The following is a 22,822-nucleotide window of genomic DNA, read 5'->3' as shown; positions in this document are numbered from 1 at the left end:
TAGCTGCCCAACCTCTTCTTGAACACCTCCAGTGATGAAGAGTCTACAATTTCTCTAGGCAATCTATTCGTCTGCCTCACTAGTCTCATAGTGAAGTTTTTCCAGATATTCAACCTAAATCTAATTTGCTGCTACTTCAAGCTATTGGTCCACATCCTCCTCTCTGCAATAAGATAGAAAAGTGCTTTCCCTCTTTATGGCAGCCTATCAAGTATTTGAACACTCCAATCATGTCCCCTCTTAAGTGCCTTTTCTGCAAGCTGAACATGCCTAACTCCTTCAGCCTCTCCTCACATGACTTGGATTTAAAGTCCTTGATAATCTTTGTTGCCAACCCCTGCACTCTACCTTCTCCATGCCCATTTTTAAATGAGGGACCCAGAACTGCCCACAATACCCTAGATGAGGTCTAACCAATTCCAAGTACAGAGGAGAGGCACTATCACCTCTCATGTCTTGTACCTAATGCTTCTATTCATGCATCCCAAAACCACACTTACTTTTGTGCAGCTGCAAAACACTGCAGACTCATATTGAATCTGTGACCTAACAAGCCTTCCAAGTCCTCTCTCATAGTGCTGCCATATAGCCATGTGTTACCCCTTTTATTTGTGTTTTTATTATTTCTCTCAAAGTGTAGCATCTTATATTTGTCTGTATTGAATTTTATCCTGTTAGCTCTAACCCAGCTTTCCAATCTGTCGAGATCCTTCTGAATTGTACTCTCATCCTCCCAGTTCCATTTCATCTGCAGACTTGCTCGAGAAGCTTTCTGTGCCAGCACTGAAATCATTAATAAACATGTTGAACAGCACCAGGCTCAGGAGAGACCCCTGCGGGACTCCACTTGAAACCTCCTGCCATTCTGACGTTGACTTATTAACAGTTGCCCTTTGCTTACAGCTCTTGAGCCAGTTATGTATCCAGCTTGTAGTAGTTTTAGCCAACCCACATTTCTCCAATTTGTTTACGAGAAGGTGGTGCGGGATCTTGTCAAAAGCCTTGCTAAAGTCCAGATATACTATATCTACAGCATTTCCTTCATCCACCCAGATACTTACTTTGTCAAAAAAGGAGATCAGATTTGTCTGACACTATTGTTTTTTTCACAAATTCATGCTTGATGCTTGTGATCAGCCTTTCCTCCTCCAGGTGCTTGCAAATGGCCTTCCTTAGGATATACTCCAATACCTTCTCAGATATTCAGGTGAGGCTGAAGGGTCTGTCTGTAGTTCCCTCGGTCCTCATTCTTACCTTTTTTAAGAGGGGCACTATGTTGGTTCTTTTCCAGTCCTATGGTGCCCTGGCCCATCTCCCACAACTTCATGAAGATCCATAGATTCATAGATGTTAGGGTCGGAAGGGACCTCAATAGATCATCGAGTCCGACCCCCTGCATAAGCAGGAAAGAGTGCTGGGTCTAGATGACCCCAGCTAGATGCTCATCTAACCTCCTCTTGAAGACCCCCAGGGTGGGGAGAGCACCACCTCCCTTGGGAGCCCGTTTCAGACCCTGGCCACTCTAACTGTGAAGAAGTTCTTCCTAATGTCCAATCTAAATCTGCTCTCTACTAGCTTGTGGCCATTATTTCTTGTAACCCCCGGGGGCGCCTTGGTGAATAAATACTCACCAATTCCCTTCTGTGCCCTCATGATGAACTTATAGGCAGCCACAAGGTCGCCTCTCAACCTTCTCTTGCAGAGGCTGAAAAGATCCAGTTTCTCTAGTCTCTCCTCGTAGGGCTCGGTCTGCAGGCCCTTAACCATACGAGTGGCCATTCTCTGGACTCTCTCCAGGTTATCCGCATCCCTCTTGAATTGCGGCGCCCAGAATTGCACGCAGTACTCCAACTGCGGTCTGACGAGCACCCAATAGAGGGGAAGTATCACCTCCTTGAACCTATTCGTCATGCATCTGCTGATGCACGATAAAGTGCCATTGGCTTTTTTGATGGCTTCGTCACACTGCCGACTCATGTTCATCTTGGAGTCCACTAGGACTCCAAGATCCCTTTCCACTTCCATGCTACCCAGCAGGTCATTCCCTAGGCTGTAGGTGTGCTGGACATTCTTCCTCCCTAGGTGCAGCACTTTGCATTTCTCCTTGTTGAACTGCATTCTGTTGTTTTCTGCCCACTTGTCCAACTTGTCCAGGTCTGCTTGCAGCTGTTCCCTGCCCTCCGGCGTGTCCACATCTCCCCATAGCTTTGTGTCATCCACAAACTTGGACAGAGTACATTTCACTCCCTCGTCCAAGTCACTGATGAAGACATTAAAGAGTATCGGTCCAAGGACCGAAGCCTGCGGCACCCCACTGCCCACACCCTTCCAGGTCGAAAACGACCCATCCACCACGACTCTCTGGGTGCGACCCTCCAGCCAATTCGCCACCCACCGGACTGTGTAGTCATCCAAGTCACAGCCTCTTAACTTGTTCACCAGTATGGGGTGGGATACCGTATCGAAGGCCTTCCTGAAGTCTAATTATATGACATCCACCCCTCCTCCTGTGTCCAGGTGTTTCGTAACCTGGTCATAAAAAGAAACTAGATTGGTCAGGCACGATCTGCCTGCCACGAACCCGTGCTGATTTCCCCTCAACATAATTTGTCCTGCCGGGCTCTCACAAATGTGAGCCTTGATAATTTTTTCAAAGACTTTGCCAAGGATGGAGGTGAGACTGACAGGTCTATAGTTGCCCGGGTCCTCCTTCTTCCCCTTTTGAAAATGGGGACCACGTTGGCCCTTTTCCTGTCCTTCGGGACTTGGCCCGTGCACCACGAGCTTTCAAATATTCCCACCAGTGGCTCTGCAATGATGTCGGCCAGTGCCTTCAGCACCCTCGGATGGAGCTCATCCGGGCCTGCCAACTTAAAGGCATCCAGTTCTTCCAAGTGACTCTGCACCATCTCAGGGTCTACGCATGGAAGTCTGGCACCTTGCTGCTGCCTCTCTACAACCCCAGTGTGAGATTTGTCGTGCCCGTCACTTAGGAACACTGAGGCAAAGAACTCGTTGAGGAGTTCAGCCTTGTCCCCTCTGTCCGTCACCAATTGCTTCTGCCCATTTAGCAGGGGTCCTTATTCCTCCCTGGGCCTTCCTTTTACTCCCTATATATCTAAAAAACAATTTCTTGTTGTCTTTTACTTGGGTTGCCATCCTCAGCTCCATGGTAGCTTTCGCCCGTCTAACTGCCTCCCTACAAGCACAAGCAGAGGAGGTATATTCGTCTTTGGTGATCTCTCCCTGTTTCCACTTTTTATGTGCTCCCCTTTTGGCCCTTAGGCTGCCCTGGATTTCTCTGGTTAGCCAGGAAAGCCTCCGGGCCCCTTTCCCTCTTTTGCCTCGCTCGGGAATCGTCTTGCATTGTGCCCGAAGGATCGTTTCCTTAAGGCACAGCCACTCTTCTTGGGCTTCCATCTCTTCAAATCTCCTATTCTGCAGTGCGTCCTTGACTAATCGCCTGAGTTCATTGAAGTCAGCTTTCCTAAAGTCTAGCACTTTCACCCTACTAGTTACCTTACCCACTCGACGTCTTATGGTGAATTCTATTATTAGGTGATCACTGTCCCCCAGTTGACTACCGATCTGGAGGTCCGCTACCATGTCATCTCCCGTTGCCAATACCAGATCCAGTATGGCATTCCCCCTAGTGGGACCGTGTACCTCCTGAGTCAGGTGGAGGTCCTGTACACAGGTTAGAAACCTGCGTGAGCGGTGGGACTTTGCTGTCTGTGACTCCCAGCAGATGTCCGGGTAGTTTAGGTCCCCCATGACTACCGCCTCTTTAGCTTTTATGGTCTCTGAGATTTGCCTCAGGAGCCCCGAATCTCTTTCTTCCCCTTGATGTGGGGGTCTGTAGCAGACCCCTACCACCAAATCCCTTTCTCCTTGCCCCCCATGTAGCCTAACCCACAATCCTTCTACTTCCTCATCCTTGGATTCCGTCTTGATGAGGGTTGATGTATAATGCTCACTGACATAGAGCGCAACCCCTCCCCCTTTCTTCCCCATCCTGTCCTTTCTGTACAGTCTATAACCCTCAATATGTACCGCCCAGTCATGGGATGAATCCCACCAGGTTTCCGTTAGCCCCAATAAGTCATAGATGTTTAGTGCAAGCAGGAGCGCTAGTTCATCCTGCTTGTTTCCCATGCTCCTAGCGTTAGTATATAGGCACTTGAGCCCTGCAACTGGTGCCTTTGCTGCCCCCCCGCTCCGAGTCCCAAGGGGCCTTTTGATTCTTACCTTCTCATTTCTTACCTGTGCCGTAGTGCTGGCCTCCCCATGGCTTTCAGGTTCCCAATGCTCTCTTTCTTCAGGCTGGGCTGTCCTTGTGGGTGCCACATGGTTTGGTGGTCCACAGCTTCCCCCGCCCTCATCTTCCCCTCCCCCTGGCGAGCCTAGTTTAAAGCCCACCAGAGGAGATCAGCCAACCTAGAAGAAAACACACGCTTACCTTTGGGGGACAGGTGAAGCCCATCCCAGCTGAGCATGTCCCTTGTCGTGATGCGCGGGTCATTGTCCAGGAAGCCGAAGCCTGCCTCGAGACACCACTGCCGAAGCCACCAGTTGGTCTCTCGGATACAGTTCTTCTGCCATCTTCCGCATCCGTTCACTGGTAGGATGGAAGAGAATACCACCTGTGCACCGAACTCCTTCAGCACGCCGCCCAGAGCACTGTAGTCCGCCATCAGGTGATCGGGGGTTCTCCCGGCCGCATCATTAGTACCCACATGGACTAGGACCATGGGGTAGTAATCGGTGGGCTTGATCCTGGCCTGGATTACCTCCATCACATCCCGAATCTTTGCTCCAGGGAGGCAGCATACCTCTCACGCTGAGGGGTCCTGGCGACAGATGGGCCCTTCCATACCTCTCAGGATGGAGTCGCCTACGATGAGCACTCGTCGCCTCCTCCTCTGGGTCCTCTTGGATCTCTTGATCTGTTTGGAGTGTGAAGAATGTGGTGTTTCTTCCTGCCCAAGGGTTTCCTCCTCCCCTTCCATCTCCTGCAGGATCGCCAGGGCCTCGTACTTGTTTTCCAGTCCAAGTGGAGAAGCTGGTACTGATTCTCTGCGAGCTGCTCCGGTCCTGGCTGTGACCGTCTGCCACTCTGCTGCGGAGGGCATTCCCCGGGCTGCTTCTTCCTTTGGTGCCTGGTCCTGCAGGGAAAGGAAATATCTGTCAATTTCATCCTCCGCCTCCCTGATCCCCCTCAGCCTGCTAACCTCCTCCTGGAGCTCCCTCACCTGCGCCTCCAGAGCCCTAAGATGGGCACCTGCCGGACAGGTGTGGGGGCCCCCAATCTCTGCCCCCCACCGGCCCTGCTGGGGATCCCCCACAGGCCAGGAGGTAGGGGGACATCAGCTCCCCCCTGGGCTCAGTCTGGGTGGAGGCCTTAGACCAGCCCCGGTTAGCCTTGTCCCCCTGGGCAGAGGCCCTAGCAGCACTCCTCGTAGACACCATTCTGAGCTGCTGTTTGTAGACCTGTGTGGTGTCTACTCCCTACCCCTACAGGAGTCTCACTCCCGGCCCTCCCGCCAGCACGAACGCCTGTGCAAATGCTGGCGCGCTCTTACAGAGCGCGCCTGTTTGCGTGCTCTGTTCACGCTGCGCGGCTCGGGAGCACGGCTCTCTACTGGCTCAGCTATATGGACCCAGGGGGCTTCCCCTTCGGATCCAGCTCAGCTGCGCCGGGTGCCTCCGCCCCACTTACCTTCGGGGGATCAGCTGTTGCTGCCCCCGCTGCCGATTCCTTCGCTGCTGCTGCTGCTGCCGCCACTGCCGCCTCCGGTCAGTCAGTTGGTTAAGGGGGCACACGTGCATACGGGACACACATGTGCCTGGCTCCTCTCCTTCCCGCTGCTGGTTCCCGAGTGCTGGGAACTACATCACCCCGCAGCTTTAAAGCCCGTGGTTTGAATTACCCTCCCCTGCTCCAACGGCCAATCAGGCGCCCTGGTCTACCCGGAAGTGCCTGCCGGCAGTTCCGCCCCCTACGCTCCCCTGCTGGGGGGATCCGCTGCCGCCGGAGCCTGCTCCCCAAGGGTTAGCCCCTGGGGTGCTCCCTGGCCTGGGGGGGCAGTCCCCTCCCTAGCCCTCCCTGTTTGCGCGATCTGTTCACACTGCACGGCTCGGGAGTGTGGCTCCCTACCGGCTCAGCTATATGGGACCCAGCTATATCTCCCTGCCAAGGGCTTGGAGATCTCCTCTGCCAGTTCCTTCAGGATCCTGGGATGAAACTCAGCTGGCCCTGCGCACTTGTATTCTGTGAAGGAGTGAGACAAAACTCACAGCCTGGAGGGCCAGCAGGGCTGCAGCTGGAGACCAGAAGGTAAGGAAAATACCCACCCAAATTCCAGAGGAGCATCTCACTCAGGATTGGAGGAGGAAGGCTGCCCAAAGGTATTTCCAGCCCCAGAGAGGGGCAGAGAGGGGTCAGTTCCCTGCAGGCCACATGGAGAGAGAAGCAGCTGAGTGTCTCCATAGGCAAAGACTATGGAACGTGCCTGAGGAACGCTGTGGTAGTGACCCTGAGCAGGAGGCAGGTGGAGGCCTGCACACACAGAGCTGGTGGTAATATCCAGAGCAGAGCTGCAGCTGAGGATGCGAGTGAGGGAGTCCACAAGGCCTGTGATAGTCTCCAGAGTGGAGTTTTTCAACAGAAGATCCAGAGAAGGGCCTTAGGGAAAACTACAGCCACAGGCAGAGCCTTCCTGCACATGAGGGAGATCCCAATGGGACTGTGAATGTTCATAGGGGTGCAGGGCAGGCCAGCACATAGCAAAGACTGGACTAAGGGATTTTGTCTCGATTATGGCGATTGAGATTTGAGAACCTGATCCTGGGTAAAAGGGACATTGATGGAGCCTGACGAGAAGGGTGAGACACAGCTGGGATTTTCTTTGGTTTTTGCTGTTTTTTTTTATTTTTTTGAGCACAGGCCAAGATCAGCCCTAGAAGTCTGTACCTAATAGAGACACAAGGTCACCCTGGGGGTAGAGGGCCAAAAATAAGACCACAACAGGCAGCACTGTGACCTAGCTGCAGAAAAATATTGTGGACACCATCTGGAGAGGCTAGATTGGGGTAAAGGGTGGGTTTTGGATCCCCACAGAAGAAACAGGGATCAAGACCAGGCAGGATCGCCGTGGGCAGTGCCTCCTGGGAATATACGTCGAAGTCATGGCAGACAAGAAAACATAAGATAACTTCCTGGCAGACCAGGTGATCCAGAGCCAAGGTCCACCCTGTTGCCACCTGTAGGCAGACAAGCTCAGGGCAGTGGTAGCAAGCCCTATAATACCTACTGCTGTCACATATTTATTCAGACCCCATGGAATCTTATACAACTACAGAAGTTAATAGTGAATCTGGTCTCACTGGAATATGGCAAAGTCAGCTGCTAGTTAAACAACCCACCCTAAAATTTGCTTTAGCCACCATTAGATTAGTGCACTTCATGTATTCTGGCAATGAGTGCCACAGCTCATGTTGTCCCATGCACTCTCCTGAAGTCCCAGGAGTGATTCCAGCTGGGCTTAGGTCCCCATAGTTGACCTTTCTGTCCACTTCCATACTTAGCCCACAGTTTAGGAATCACATTTACTGTTAAGGACTTCTACTTGAACAGACACTGTTCTTCACAGCGTCTGCTATTTTTGCCATGTCAGATTAGACTAAGTACAAAAATAATATTGGTTTGTTAACTTATAGACCTTATAATGAGACCATCCCTGCATCTAAGCAGGGTATTATGATGCCAGGACTGCAAAAAGTTTAGCTCAGTTCAGATAAGCTTCCAAAGTTTGGATGTTTATCTGAAACAAACTAGACTTCCTATGACTGTAATATCAAACCTCATTAGGTACAAGCTCCCCCAAAACATCTCATTTTTTTTGCCTGTAGCCTAGTGGCAAATATCAGGGATATCAGTCTCTCCCAGCATTTTTGTACTTCTGCTTTAAATTCCAGCTTCAGCAAAAAGGGAGGGGGAAGATACACAAAAATGAAAAAGAGAAAGAACCCCAAAGGAAGCCAAACCTTTACCATCTTAAATTCTGGCACAGATATTTTGATTCAGACACTGCATGAACCACTCTTTCCACCCTTCATTCTGGTAGGCTCAAAGACCCCACTGGGTTCTATCATTTAATTAATAGAACTCATTTAAAAACTGCAGTTTGTCTTTTATAGTGAATCACTGTAAAAAATCTTTCTAACTACAGCTTGCAGTGCAGACAATAAGCACCAGCCTATCTTTTGCTCTACTGGTCTAGCCGTGGGGAATTCTGTTAATATTACATTCCTTCCAAGGAAATATTAATTTAGACAGCCTCCCACAGAGGATTTTCACTCCAATATCAATGAGTCAAGACGTTTACCTGTGCAAACTTAAACCAATTGTTCAAAATGAAAGCAGCAGAATTTTTTGTTTCTGATATTAAAATAAAAAAAATGCTGCTTTAACAATACAAGTTTAGATAAATGGGGTGTTTTTTATTCAGAAGCATTGTACGTTATATATGGCAGATTATAAATATTCATTCTCCTGAAATATTATCTATATTTATATAATATTATCTATACACTTATACAAAGTGCAAGATGAAGCATATTTAATCATCTGTTCAACATGTAAAAATATGCACAAAATTTTAATGAAAGCTGATTTGCTAAATTGCAGTTAATTATCATTGACTTCACTGACCATGCTTAAAGGCTTGTTTATAATAATTGAGATCTTTGACCAAGGTTCTAAGCATCCAAATTTTAGTCAGAAATTATAAATTCCAAGGCAAGTGTACACCATTTGTAATTACTATATTTTCTGAATGCAATAATTTGATGCTAGTTTATGCAGCACAGATATATTTTTCCCAGTTCAGGAAATAGGATAGAAGGTGTGGCAGACTTACTGATAACAGCCTAGCATGTGTGGGCTCAGAGAACCTTCATTGCTGGGCGTATTCCACCAATCACAACCAGGTAACTGCTGTGAGGGGCTTGCCCCGCCCCTACCTGGGGTAAAGCGAAGAGCTCCAGACCTAGTTGAAGCCTGCACTTTGCTTCAACCCAATTGGTCCATTTGCAATCTGAAGGCAGAGCCTCTGAAAGGTGTAAAAGAAGCAGCATTCCCAGCATGTGTCAGATGCACTGGGGGATGAAGGAGATATTAGGGAAGAAGAAAATCTAGGAAGAACTGCCCAGCAGGCGGAACCAGTACCCTGAAGAGCCCTGAAGACTCCCCATGCCAGTCCAATGCTCCAGGCACCCTGGGAGCCATTCAAGGTGGCTTGGGTCCCCACCCCTGGCTTGAGGCCAGGCTTCTGGTGTATGAGCAATGCATGGTATGGACTGGGACCTTGGGACCTGCATCGGGCAGCTTAGGTCCCCATCCCCCTGGCCAGTGCCCAGGCTTTTTCAGTGCATGAACAGTGCACAACAGGTCTAAGGCCCTGGGAGCCTCTTGAAAAAGCTTGAGCCCCCAAGTCCTGGTAAGCACCCAGGGCTTGGTGCAGGCTTCACTGTATGGTGGGTCCCCAGCAAGCCAAGACTCTTGGAGCCGCTTGAGGCGGCTCAGTTCTTCAGCTGCTGGCATGGGGCCAGTGGTTCTGTGCAGACAGCGCTGCATGGAGGACCTAGGAGTGGACCAAGCCCCAGCACTGCACGAGGCAGCCCAGGCCTCCAACCCCTAACAGAAGGTTGAGCCCTCAGGTGCACACAATGGTGCCCAGGGCCCCCAGTGGGTGGTGGCCCAAGGGTAGCCATTGGCCCTGGGGGCTTTACAAGGGAGGAGCAGTGGGATTAAGGGGATGCTGACCACCCATGGGATTCCCTCCAGAGCCATGAGTTACCTGGGAAAAAGGGTCTTTTCCACAGGAGTGAAAACACCCCAGCCAGGCCCTTCCAGACAGGTTATTTTGAGTGGTGTCCCTGCCAGGGCCCCAAGGGCAAGAGCACTGGGGGAATTTCCCCTCCACCCCCACCCCCCACCCTTACTGGTTTCTGGAGTGCAACCAATGCTCCAGGATCAGCCTGAGGCCCTGGGGGCTTAAAGAGTTAAGTTTAGACTAAAGTTTATGCATCTTATATTTTGTGAGGGAGTGCCATACATTTTGTAATATTGTGCCTTATATTTTGTGTATTTCTATATTTGTGAATTGGTAGTTTAAAGGAGTCTATAACCCTGCCTGGGGGATCTGCTGGAACCCCTTGCTATTACTTGCCTGTGTTTACCTGTCACGGTGGTAACCCATTATAGAGAATAAGGATTATAGTTATATATCTGAATATATACTTATGTACCTGTACATATGTTTATATTTGTTTATCTTTTACCTACTTATGTAAATAATAATACATTTGTATATAGATAAGTTCCGATTGTCCTGGCCTGGCTCCTTTGGGACACATGGAAACTATGAGTAGTCTGCAGTTTTATTCACAGCACACCTGCCAGCTAACAATACCCTACAATTGGAGAAGGGAGTACATACACATGTACGCCTGAGATACAGAGGAAAGGAAACAATGACACCAAAGTTGTGTAGGCTGGCACAGTCCAATACATTTTTGCTCTTCAAGGTCAGTTAAGAATGGATAATCTTGTGCTCGCCTAAGAAACTAGATAAGAATTTCAGAGTGGTCACGTAAAGGAAGCATCTAAGTGAATCCTCATTTTCATCTCGACTTACTTATATCCTGTGGTAGGAGAAGAAAGCTCCTAACAATCTCAAGGAGAATGATTGCAAGTACTTTACTAGTGGTTGAACTTAAAAAGTCTTGGACACAGATTCCCTAATGGAATAAAAGGGGAAAGGGGAAAGGGGAACACTACCCCCCCCCCCCCCCGAAAAATACAATTCCACTTCCTCAATTACAGACTGGGAAAGAACAGATGTCACATTTAGGGTGAGGGGTTTAGGGTGATGTATGTAAACACATCACCAGCTTGTCCAAGGACAAAATGTCTGGTCCTAGCCTTTATTTTCTCTCTCTTGGCTAGCAGCTCTGAAACAGAACTCCCTTTTCTCAAGTAAAGTACTTCATGCATCAATAGGGACACAACCATGAGTAAAGATGGACTGAAGTTCTGTTATTGGTTAAAATAGCTTTATGACAAAGTGGAATTTTGACCAAAAAAAAAATCATTTTTAGTTTTAGCCTACATGACTAGGTTAAAATTAAACCTTGCAAGCAAAGCTTCAAAAAAATGTTTTTGCTTGCAAATTTTCAAACTAACTGGTTTATACTTGCAAGGAAAACAAAGCAGAGTATATTACCAGGTTTTTGTGAGGGGTATGGTGAAGGGATAAGCCAATCTTGATACACAGAATCACAGAAATTAAGGTTAGAAGGGACCTCAGGAGGTCATCTAGTTCAACCCCCTGCTCAGAACAGGAGCATGCCTTCCTTCCAAACATGAGAGACTGAAGTGTATGCCAAAGATAGTAACAGTTTGTCATAGACAGTTTACTTACTGAGCATTTGAAAGTTAGATGTTACTCTCAAAAGTCTATGACTCAACTGTTGACGGTACTATCATAGAAACTTGTGCATGAACTTTAGAAACCTATAAACTTGTCATTTCCTTCTCCACCTGGAACTATACTTTATATTGGCACTAAACATCAGAAAATACCAAGTTTTCGCTCTCCGGCAATACAGACTATATAAGAAGCTCAGTCAACTGGTATTGTGGAATTGATGGAAAAATTCAGTGTGAAGCCAATACAGGTTTCTTTTCAAAGTGCTTTAATAAAAAAGTTGTTTGCTCCCTAAATCCTGGAGATTGCCAAGACAAAATTTATCCTATAATACCAACTTTAAAACTACAATTATCTATTCTCGATTCTTAAAGGGTTCTGCAATATTTCTCAAAAAATATCTAAAAAGTAACATTTCTAACAGCACAATTAAAGAAAAGAGAAAGATCTTTGATTCATTATAAGGCATCATGTAATTTTGACAATTAAGACAAACATTTCACAAAAGATTGTGTACTGTTTGTCAAAGGGTTGGTCTCTTACAGCAACTTAGAGGGTGTGACAGGCCCCTTGACAACAGACAATTGTTAGCACAAGTCCAGGTTTAGAAGAAAGATTCAACCTTCCTGCTGAGCAGTTTATCACCTGAAGAATGACAAGAAACAAATAAAAAGTAAGAAATGGAAGCCAGTAATGTGCTGTCTTTCCTTCTAGAGGCCTCTGGCAATCTGCAATCCACTTCAGAGCCCTCAGGCAAGTCACTTACAGGAGTTCAAAGACACCTGTACAAGCTGTGGCCCCCTTCCTCTCAGGAGACTCAGACTCACGGCGCTCATGTGAACAGTCTTTGCCCTCAGCCACACTCCTCTACAGGCATGACATATCTTGTAGGTATCAAAGAGTAGGGCTTAAACCCAGAGATTATTTTAACCCCTTTTTATATAAGACAGGGCTTGTATAACCTGTTTGAATGATATCAACAAGTACAGGAGTATGGCATACAAGTGAAAAAAAAAAAAAAAGAGGGGAAGAAATGGCTAAAAGCTGCTCTGTTTTGAACAAGATCCCAAGGTGTGCTAGTGGGTATTGAATACCTGCATGAAAAGAGGATCACCAGGTCCAAGAAGTCAAAAGTCTAAGAAAAGTAGCCAAAGTGAAGAGGGGTGAGAAGACACCAGATACTGCAATATTTATTTTGGAATTTTATTTCAGTTGATTGTTATATCTGATAGTTAAAAACCAAAGTCCAAAAATATATTTCTTACCCTTTAACTTAATATACACGAAGACATAAAAAAATCCAATTTGCATTATATTGAATATGATAAGGAATAGAAAAGATCATATTGTAGAAATGAAAGTCCAAGATTTTAAGGTTCATGATATAAAATCTATCTTACAGCACAATTGCACTCTGAAGAGCTAAAATGTAGAGCACCTCATTGTGTGCATTTTGTTGACATTATAGATTCCCAGCTTCCAACTCCATGACTAGGGACAAGACATTACACATAAATCAGTTTAAGTGATCTGAAACTGGTTTAAACCTGTAACAGAACAGATGTTCAGTGTGCATAAACCAGTTTGAGAATGGCTGAAACCGGTTTGAGATAAACTTGGTTGAATGTAGAATTCAGATGAACATTTTTCTTCTTGATCAGAAGATCTAAGTGGTGCTGGGGAAAAAAAAAGAGTCTCACATTTGAAGAAAGTTGTTGTATGGATTTCAAATTGGAACAACTTTTCATTTACCATATTTACTCATATACCACACACAGATTTTCCCAAGAAAATCAGCCTTCTAAAATTAGGGTGTGTGTCTTAAGAAGGGGAAGTTGATTTCTGCACCAGAACAAAAGCAAAAGGATGCTGTATTGGCTGCTGGGGCTCAGCTTCTCTCTGCGGTCACAAAGAGGTAAAGGCAGAGGGCAGTTTCAGCATCACAGCTAGTTTTAACCTTCTCACTGCTGCTGCTGAATTGGCAGTAACTTTTGGCTCAGCAACCAAGTTCTTCCACCTCAGCAGGAACTGTGACAGACTTCAAACTGTAATTTTGGCTTAACAGCAACAGTTAGTTTTCACCCATGTGGTCAGGATCCCAGGTTCAGCCATGACTCTGGATTTTTTTTTAATCCATTCTGCTTCCCCAAAACAAGGTGCATATCTTATTTGGGTGCATGTAACATGCAAGAGAATATGGTACTTAACATTTATAATTTATTTATCATTTTTGCAACATCAAAACAAGTTTATTTTTCTTCCTTTTCTATTCAGGAACACAGAAAAGGAAGGAACCTCCTAATGTCATCAGGTCAGTCTACTATGACCACAAATATCTGAATAGTAAATATTTATCTGGAAGGGTCCACAATCTCCACACTAAACATCTTCACATACCACAGCAACTAAGCACCCAACAACAAACAAAACAGCTCCTACCACATGTGGGAGAAATAAAGCAGGAGATTCACAATGGTACCACCAACATCTTTTTCCTATTCCCATTTTGCCACTACAAAAAAAAAAAAAAAAAAAATGGGGGGAGGGGGCACAGTAGCGGAGGAAAATGATCAGTATAAGAAAAAAGGGCAGCAAAATTTAAAAGCGAAAAATTGCCCCAATTTTTAATGTAAGAAGGTAACATGAAACAGAACTTCGGTTCAAAAACTATTTTTTTTTCAGGAAAAAAAGGTTAAAATACAAAATGGAAAAAAAAATATTTTGTCCCCCCCCAAAAATTGACTCTCTAGATCAGACTTTCAAAGTGTGCAAAAGCATCATTAAATAAGGTTCATTTATATGCTGCCATTTTTCAAATGTAAAGCTGTCCTTTGTTTCTCTTTTCTACCTCTAAGTGCTCAGTTTCTCAATCTCAATGAGACATTCATGCTTTTTTTTTTGCATATAATATTTTAGATGCATCACAGAGAGTGACAAAACAATTACAAATACTAAATGTAAATGTGTAATATTTGAAGGCACAGAAATCTAAGGGTTAGAACATCATGAAAGAGCCAGATAATAGATGAGGCATAAGAAATGGAAAGATCCTGGAATCTTTTATTTTAAGGCTGCCAAGTTACATTCAGCCCAGGTCTACAGCAAGCAAAAACATTACCAGGAAGCTCCTATTAAGTAGCTAATATTAAATGCATGGTGATCTCAAACCATTCTCACCACCACATTGTTAGGAGTTTTATCAGAGAAGATGAATAGTGGAAGGAGAATCAAACTGACCTCCCAACTCACCACTTAAGAAGGACCTTTCTAAACAAGGCTGGAGCTGACTTTCATGCTGTTCTATTGTTAAACTAAAATATTAACTTTCATATTGCATGCAAGCCCAAGGGCAGGTCCACACAAAATATTACCTTTAGTCCTTCTTAGTTCTTCTCTGTCCCTCATTTTGCCTTCCCCCACAATGTTTTTATACACTGTAATCATATATACTTTCAGACTGGCTACACTGAACAAAACAAGCTTTTAGTTTCTCCTATGATAGAAGTTCTATTTCCCTGATCATTGCAGTAGCCCTTCTCCCCTAATCCAGTTTGAATTAATCTTTATCAATGGGACAACCTACCTTTAGGAAATGTACATTGAATTTTATCTTATTTTCCTCCATGATTCCCCCCCCCCCCCCCCATTTGTTCAAGGTCTCATTTAAGTCCATGAAAAACCAGAAGGACCAAATTTGCAGTATTGAAAGCATTATGTCTCCTGTATACATCATTACTCATGAACATTGAAGCTCATTACTGTCACAGGGCACTAAGGTGCCTGCTCCTGTAAGAGCAGAAATTACCTGGGGAGAGAGCCCAAAGAGCCAGACAGGAGCCCAGGTGCAAGTTACCATGGCAACAGGTTAATGAGCAAATTAGCCTGCACCTGCACCTGGTCAGCTGGCCAGAAGAGGCAGGGCCCTGGGCTGGGACTAGGGTGTTCAGTTCCCTGCCAGGAGCTGAAGGGGAAGGAGCCTCCAGGGAGGAATGGCCTAGAGATGCTACAACCAACTGATATGCTGCTCTTAGGAATAATGAGGTACCCTTGCCTGGGCAGGAACATAAACAAGCCTGAGACAAGGGGGAGAATGCACTCCAACAGGTAGACGAGAGTTCTCCTGGGAAAAGAGAGAATGTTAGAACTATCCCATGTCAGGGCTCAGTATGAAAGGCAGTGAATATGGTGAAAGGGGGAAAAGTCCCCTGAGAGGGTAGGGTAGGACATGGTTGATCTTAGAAGGAAAGAAGCTTGTCCAACTGAAATTGCACCCTAACAAGGTGGGCTAATGTGGGGGAACTACCTGTGGCGGGGTAACTTCCATCAAATCCTACATGGTGCGTCCTTGGGGAAAAGGCGAGCAGGAGGCACCTGAAGACCTCTGCCTCCATGTTCCAGAGTTGTTGGGTGCTAAGAGCAAGAACATGAGAAGCCTAAGATGAAGGATAGGAGGTGACAAAGAGGGAAGGCCCACCCTGGTGAGTTTGGGTCTTAAGCGGGGAGGTGTGTCACAGGGCATTAAGGTGCCTGCGCCTGTAAGAGCAGAATTTGCCTGGGGGGAGAGCCCAAAGAGCTAGACAGCAGCCCAGGTGCAGGTTACCATGGCAACAGGCAAACAAGAAAATTAGCCTGCACCTGGTCAGCTGGCCAGAAGAGGCAGGGCCCTGGGCCCATATAAACCCCAGGGCTGGGACTAGATATTTCAGTTCCCTGCCAGCAGCTGAAGGGGAAGGAACCTCCAGGGATGAATGGCCCAGAGATGCTACAACCACCTGATATGCTGCTCTTAGGACTAATGAGGTACCCTTGCCTACTAGACACTTAGTGCCAGGGAAGATGTTGGATTCCTTTAAAAGGGGCAGAGCACACCCTGAACACTGGAGTTATGTTATAGCCCAGGGGCTCATGTTTTGTTTACTGTTTGATAAAACCAGTGGTTTGGGCTAAGGCTATTGGGGAAGGAGGAGGCCTCATCGGGGACCCCCTACAGTGTAGGAAAACCCAGCGCCAGCATGGGTGCAGTGTTTGGGGGTGAACAGACCCTAGTGCCAGTGTGGGCATAGTGTTTGGGGTGAACAGATCCCAGCACCAGGGGATGCAGTGACAAGGGGGGGGGGAAGAGTAGACCCCATGCCAGAGGGCATAGTGACAAGGGGGGAGGCGGGGGAAAGAGCAGACCCCAGTGCCAGGGGGCACAGTTGCAGAGGTTGGACTCAAGGAGACAACATTGGTAGTAAAGGGGTGGTTTTGGAGCCACACATTTAGCCCATAAGGCAGAGGGTGTACCGGGAGGCACCCATTTTGAACAGGATCCAAAACAGGATCCAATAACTCATGAGGTTCAGTGGGGGCCAACAGGACCATGTCCAGACAATAAGATCAAGGGCAGCCTCCCTATATTATATTTACAAGCAAAGATGTGGCAGGTGAGAGAGGGTGCCTGTTGGGCTGGACTGACATGGTCAAGGGGACCTAGGGTATCATAGCCATCCCTGAGGACCCCATCCCATGACAATTAAATATTAGGAAAAAAGAACTCAAGTTACACACCTTCTCATTCTAATAATTTGTACTGACAACTCTACTAATAACATTTTGCCGAAGAACCCAGCATTTTAAATATGCATTCCAATTCATCTACAGTTTATTTGTTCTGGAAATTGTGCTGCATATCTAAAAATCAGTCCGTCTCCTAAGACTTCCGGTACTACTCTGTATTAAATCATCTATATTCAAAGCACTGGAAGCCAGCTAAATTTCACAGTTTTCTGGGGAGAAAGCTAGAGAATACAGAAAAGCAGAAAAAATATTTAAGTAAATATTCTAATGTTAGTCAGATATTCATGAAACTCATTTTGTCCGACTCAGAGGACTAGTTTTTGTGACTACCTGGTAACTTTAAAAAGTTACTGTTTATTTTGCTAAACTATCTCATGTTTCAGATCAAATAAAACAGAAGTATTCCAAATTCATTGTCATCTTCCTAGTTATAGCAGCAACATCCTCAAATTTGGCTTGCTGCAGCCATTGTGGGGTAAACAGATAGAGAACTGGCTACTGCCTGCTTACATTTGTGATGTTCTTCTGACAAGGATTTCTTGCATTTGTGCATACAATAAACAAAGCCAAGGCAGTACCATCCAAAATGTTGCTTTCAGCAGGACACAACTGGATTTCTGCATCACTAGGGGAAGCTCTAATATATTGAGGATCAGGCTCTATCAACAAGAAAACTCAAAATTCCTTTTAGCAAGAAATATAAAAAAGGTAATAGCATATGATGTAAGTTAATATTGAGAGCTCCATTAAGCTTTTTTCAAAATCCAAACTTAATGTTTATTGGTGCCTGTATACTCCATGGGTTTTAATCCTCATTAAATTAAATTGGCTTTTAAAATTTAAACTTGTTTATTTTGGAGCATTTCATCAGTGTTTGCAACCACTAGGTTTTCAAATGAATTAAGTCCAGTCCCTGATCGGTGCCACAGGAGAGTGGGACAGTCCAGCCCTGCCACAGAGCTGTGGAAGAAGGGAGTCAACAAACTGCACAAGAAAAAAAAAAAAGCAGAAGCAATTCAAAAGCAATTTAAAGGAATGAACTACAAAAAAAGTTGCAGCACCATCCGGTGGACAAAGAGACTAATTACATGGCTTTGAGTGCCTTTGTCTTTCCATGCAATGAATCAATACTTTTAAGGCATCCAGAAATCCTACTCATGCAAACAGTCATGCAGTTGCAGTGTAAGAAAGGGCAAAAAATGTGTTTACAAAGGCCCTATAAGCTTTTTAAACATACATATAAGGTTAAGACTTCTCTTTGAAACACATACAGCACAATACATCCTTTACTTCAACAGGAGAGTACCACTTAGCAAGGACTACTTATCTTACTGAAATAATCCCCAAAATTAAACTTATGAAATCTGAGAGACGCCCTAAATAAATGGCAGACAAAACAAGTTACTTCTATGGTAAATTAGCATGCCTAATTAAAAACATTCTACAGTTTATTTTCACTGTCGTTAGAAATACCAGTACCAAAATGTATGTTAGGTTTGACCCAACAATCAAAATTCTCATCCGTCATTCAGAAAATATTTATCTTTTTTTTTTTTTCTTTTTGTGCCCCTGCACTTTTAGGTAAAAGAGGATCAAATAGGGAAAAATCCCATGCTCCGTAGAGAGGCACTACTCAGGACAGAATCAGCTACTGCACTGTAGTAGGCCCTGCCAGAAGTTCTGACCTCACAAGATTTCCAGACCATTTTATATATTTGAACTTTAGCCAGTTCATTAGTGCTCCAGATAAAACCACCAACCCGCTCCCACCCACCCCCCACACACAAAAGCTGAACTTTGACAGCCTTCATAGTTTTCTTCTCCTCCATCACCAACAAAGGATACATCTGTGCCATTTAAGCCCGGCCCCTTTGCATATGCAGTTAGACCACCAAGGGGAAGCTCCCAAAAGCAGTGTTCCCCAGGGAAGCATCATTGCTTTTAAGGGAATGAACCTATATTACTGATCAGGCCCCTTGGATAAGGAGCATAAAGAAGGAGACATTATATTTTTGAGGGACACAGTTAGTAGCCCCCATACGGATGGAAGCATAAGATTCCATTCCTTCCCAATTGCCATATGTCATGCCTAGAAAACTAGTTTTCCTAACTAGTGCAAAAATCTATCCTGTGTCACTGGTGTGTACTCTTGAAAGAGCCCTGTTTACTCTTTAATACTCTCTTTCTTCATAACTATGCATTTTAAAGCCATCAGTAAGTAATGTAGAGAACATTGTGGAATTATGCAGTTTCCATGGAGTACAGTACATATATCCACCAATCCCATGCAACAGACACTAAAATGATCATTACAAGCAGAGCAAGTCTTGTATATACACAACAGAAAAGGTCATATTTAAACTCAGCGTGGTACAAGGATGACAGACAACTTATACATTTAAAACAGCACTTTTTAAAATTAAAGGAAGTGAAGTAAATGCCATTTTTCCCCACCCATCCCAGTTCTCCCATTACCAAAACACTCTACACACTTTGTCAAATCAGGTATTCTAAGGACCAATGCAGTTAATATTTCTGAAATGTGATTTTTAAAAAAGGACTATAGTAATACACAAGAAATGTCAAAGTTGCTTGCTATTTGTTTCCGTGTCCTCAGCAAAGCAAGAGATGCTTAGAACGGATTTGAAGTTTCCATCAGAATTTTTTCCCCCAAATTCAGCTACAAAATTCTGAGAATTTACGGGGGGGGCGGGTCACAATTCTTTGAGAGGAAGAGAAATAATTCCCATTTTCTACCATCTCCAATCTAGTTTTCTTGTGAATTTTACCAAAAAAACCCAGAAGGTGACGGTCAGTTTTCCAAAGTTTTTTTTCAGAAAAAATAAATTGCTACATGCAAAAAAGCACACATTGGGTACATCTACACATTCACACCAGGATCCCCAGGAAATCACAGCCTCAGGCTTTGGGTAGCCATGTCAGGGGGTGTAGGGGCTGACTGGGTCATTAAGATCCTGAAAGTGCAGAGCTGTGTGGCTAGATGGCAGGCAGGAGCCTGGCCCCCTGCTGGATAGCTTGAGTGGGTGTAATTTACACCCATGGTCAGCATCTACATGTGCATTTACTTGCAGTTAATTGCCCTTCCTTAAGACAGTACTAGCTTACAGAAGCATTAGTCTACTGCAGCCTAAAAGCATTGTCAACAGTAATGCTTTACTCTGCAACTAATTAATCTACTCTACAGTTAAGTGCATATGTGGCCATTTTGTTTTACATTGTAGCTGAATGTAAATGTTAGAAAGATGACCTCATAAGAGAAACAGAAGTGTATTATTGTATGGACTGATCCTTACATAGCATATTATTAGAAACAAATGATCATTAATTCAATTCTTCACCTAAAAATGGAATAATTTTTCAGTGTCATGTAGGTTTTATATTAAGTTTAAAAGTCCAGAATATCACAACTTGTGTAAATGAATAACTCTATTTACTGTAGTGGAGCTGCACTGATTTACACTAGTTGACATTTGTGTCCTAGATGTCTAATTCTATTCTTGCAGAAGTCAGCAAAAAAGAGACATTTAAGAGACATGCTAGGATACTGCACCTTTTCCCTACTTTAGGTAGGTAGGGTAAGGGAAATGAATGGGCAACTCCTTGAATAGCACTAGACACTGAGTGCAGCACATCTGGGAGACAGTGAAAAACAACACTAGAAAGAACACAGCTGGCTCCATGGGGATATAAGGGGGGGGGAGCAGGAATTGAACTGTGACTCCCAGAATGTCCTAATTTGGTATCTCAACTCATGACCTAATATTAGTCAAAGAGACTCGATTTCTCCGTTCATCTTCTGCCAAGTTATAGCAGGGTGACACTGATTAATTCTATTTTTCTGAAATGACCTTAGGCTTCCTACGTTTTCAGCTTCAGCAAAGGAGGAGCTATCCAAGCTACTGTGGTTCATTAAAAGTCCTAAAACATCCATACTTCCCTAGGTCTGCTCTGAGCACAAGGCTATTAAAAACCACTCTGAAGGGTCTTTACATCAGCTTAACTGTAAAGCTTTTGAGGAGCTAACATTCTTAGGTTTTACTAATGAGGAAGTGGGGAAAAAAAAAAACATACTTCAACTTCATAACCTTTGCCTTTTTATTAGAAACATGCCATTTTTCTTGAGAATTTGAGAGTCTTTTCTAAACAATGTATGACAGGAAAATGTTTTACAGTCAGTTTTTAATTATATGCACTTCAAGGAGGATTAGTATACTATATCTCCCATCCCTATTCACAAACATCTATGGGAAGTAAAGCAAAATACAGCAAGAGAAAAAAAGCTCTTTTTTTCTTCTCACCAAGAGAGAGGAGGTTACTAATTAATAAAATATATTCTGCTAATATTTAAAAAATTCAGTTTTGTTCTTGCTGTAAATTCCCCAACACCAAATTTACTGTTACAACCTTGTGTGAAGCATGCATTTAGTTTTGGTTGCAGTAAAACTGATAGAAATTTCAGCATTTCTACCCTTTTTCTCCCCTTCTAGTTTGCTTATAAGATCCTCTTTGTGCCAATTATTCTAGAGCTTAGGGGATCTCTCTCAATAAATTTCCTTTTAAAATGTGTTCTGAATGATGTTTCCTGACACACCAACTATACATTGTCTTTTCAATTGTCTATGGCTTAAGAGCCTTACAACTCTGCCATTAGGCACCCAATGAAACCAGAGTTCATAGAAAGTTCATGCTCTCTTCTAAGCTTTCAGAAGCCTGAACTAAAAAAAAAAAAAAAAAAATCTCAAGTAAAACAAACCTTATTTTGATATGTACATGCCTTACCAAGTAACTGCAGGTTATCATCATAATCATCAACCATTACCCCCTTCTGCTTGTGAAATTCATTTGTTACATTTTGTTCAATTTTAGTTTAAATCTTCTTTGGGAAAGGACCTATCCCACGGGTTGGCTTCTGAGGTGTTTGGTAGGCCTGCGTGAAGTGGCTAGTATTTGCTTCGGGTTCGGCCAGTTCAGGGGGACAGCGATTCAATTTGGTGATTCGAATCACTGACTGAATCAGCTGAATCTTTGAATCGGACAGGTCTCATCACCCACCTACTCTCAATGGCTGCCCTGCCCGGTCCCAGCTCCTGGCTCTTTGAAAAAAAGAAAAGAAAAAAAAAAAGGTCCCATACACCGGCTCCTGCCCAGTGGGGTGATATTCCTGCTGGCCCCCACTGCCCCACACCATGGTGGGGGGGCTCTGTCATGAGCCCCCTGGCCCCCACCCACTCTCCCAGCCCTGCTATGGCCACAGTGTTACTACTCAGTAAGGCATCTACTCGTGTGTTACTGTACAGTAACTAATCAGGCATAAATTTGATACTTGCATGATGCAGGTAGCAAATTTACACTCAAATTGATGCAAGTTGCCATATTTATTGCACTTGAAGCAAAGCAATGGAAATGTAGGTATGTAGAGTCACATGGCAAATTAATAATTTCAGAACACTCTGCAAAAGAGACTGAAATCCTGGGGGCATGAAAACCAACCTGAGGTAGACAATCCTGAGTCAGTCCTTCACTCAAAAACTATCTTGTAAGTGAACTGCTATGGAGCTGGATAGCCAGGTTGTCAGGAAACTCATTAGATGTCTCCCTGGGTAGTACCTGAACTCTGCTGAAATCAAATTATCTTTGACCAAAAATCTTCTCAGACAAATTTCCCAGTCAGCTCTACCTGAAAAAATTGTGGGCTGTAGTGGTATATCTGTATGGCTGAGGCCCCTGCCAGATGTACAGATAAAGGTGCT

Source organism: Alligator mississippiensis, chromosome 5 (genome assembly GCF_030867095.1).
Source record: "Alligator mississippiensis isolate rAllMis1 chromosome 5, rAllMis1, whole genome shotgun sequence".
Classification (NCBI taxonomy): Eukaryota; Metazoa; Chordata; order Crocodylia; family Alligatoridae; genus Alligator; species Alligator mississippiensis.
This window is presented reverse-complemented; position numbering follows the sequence as displayed.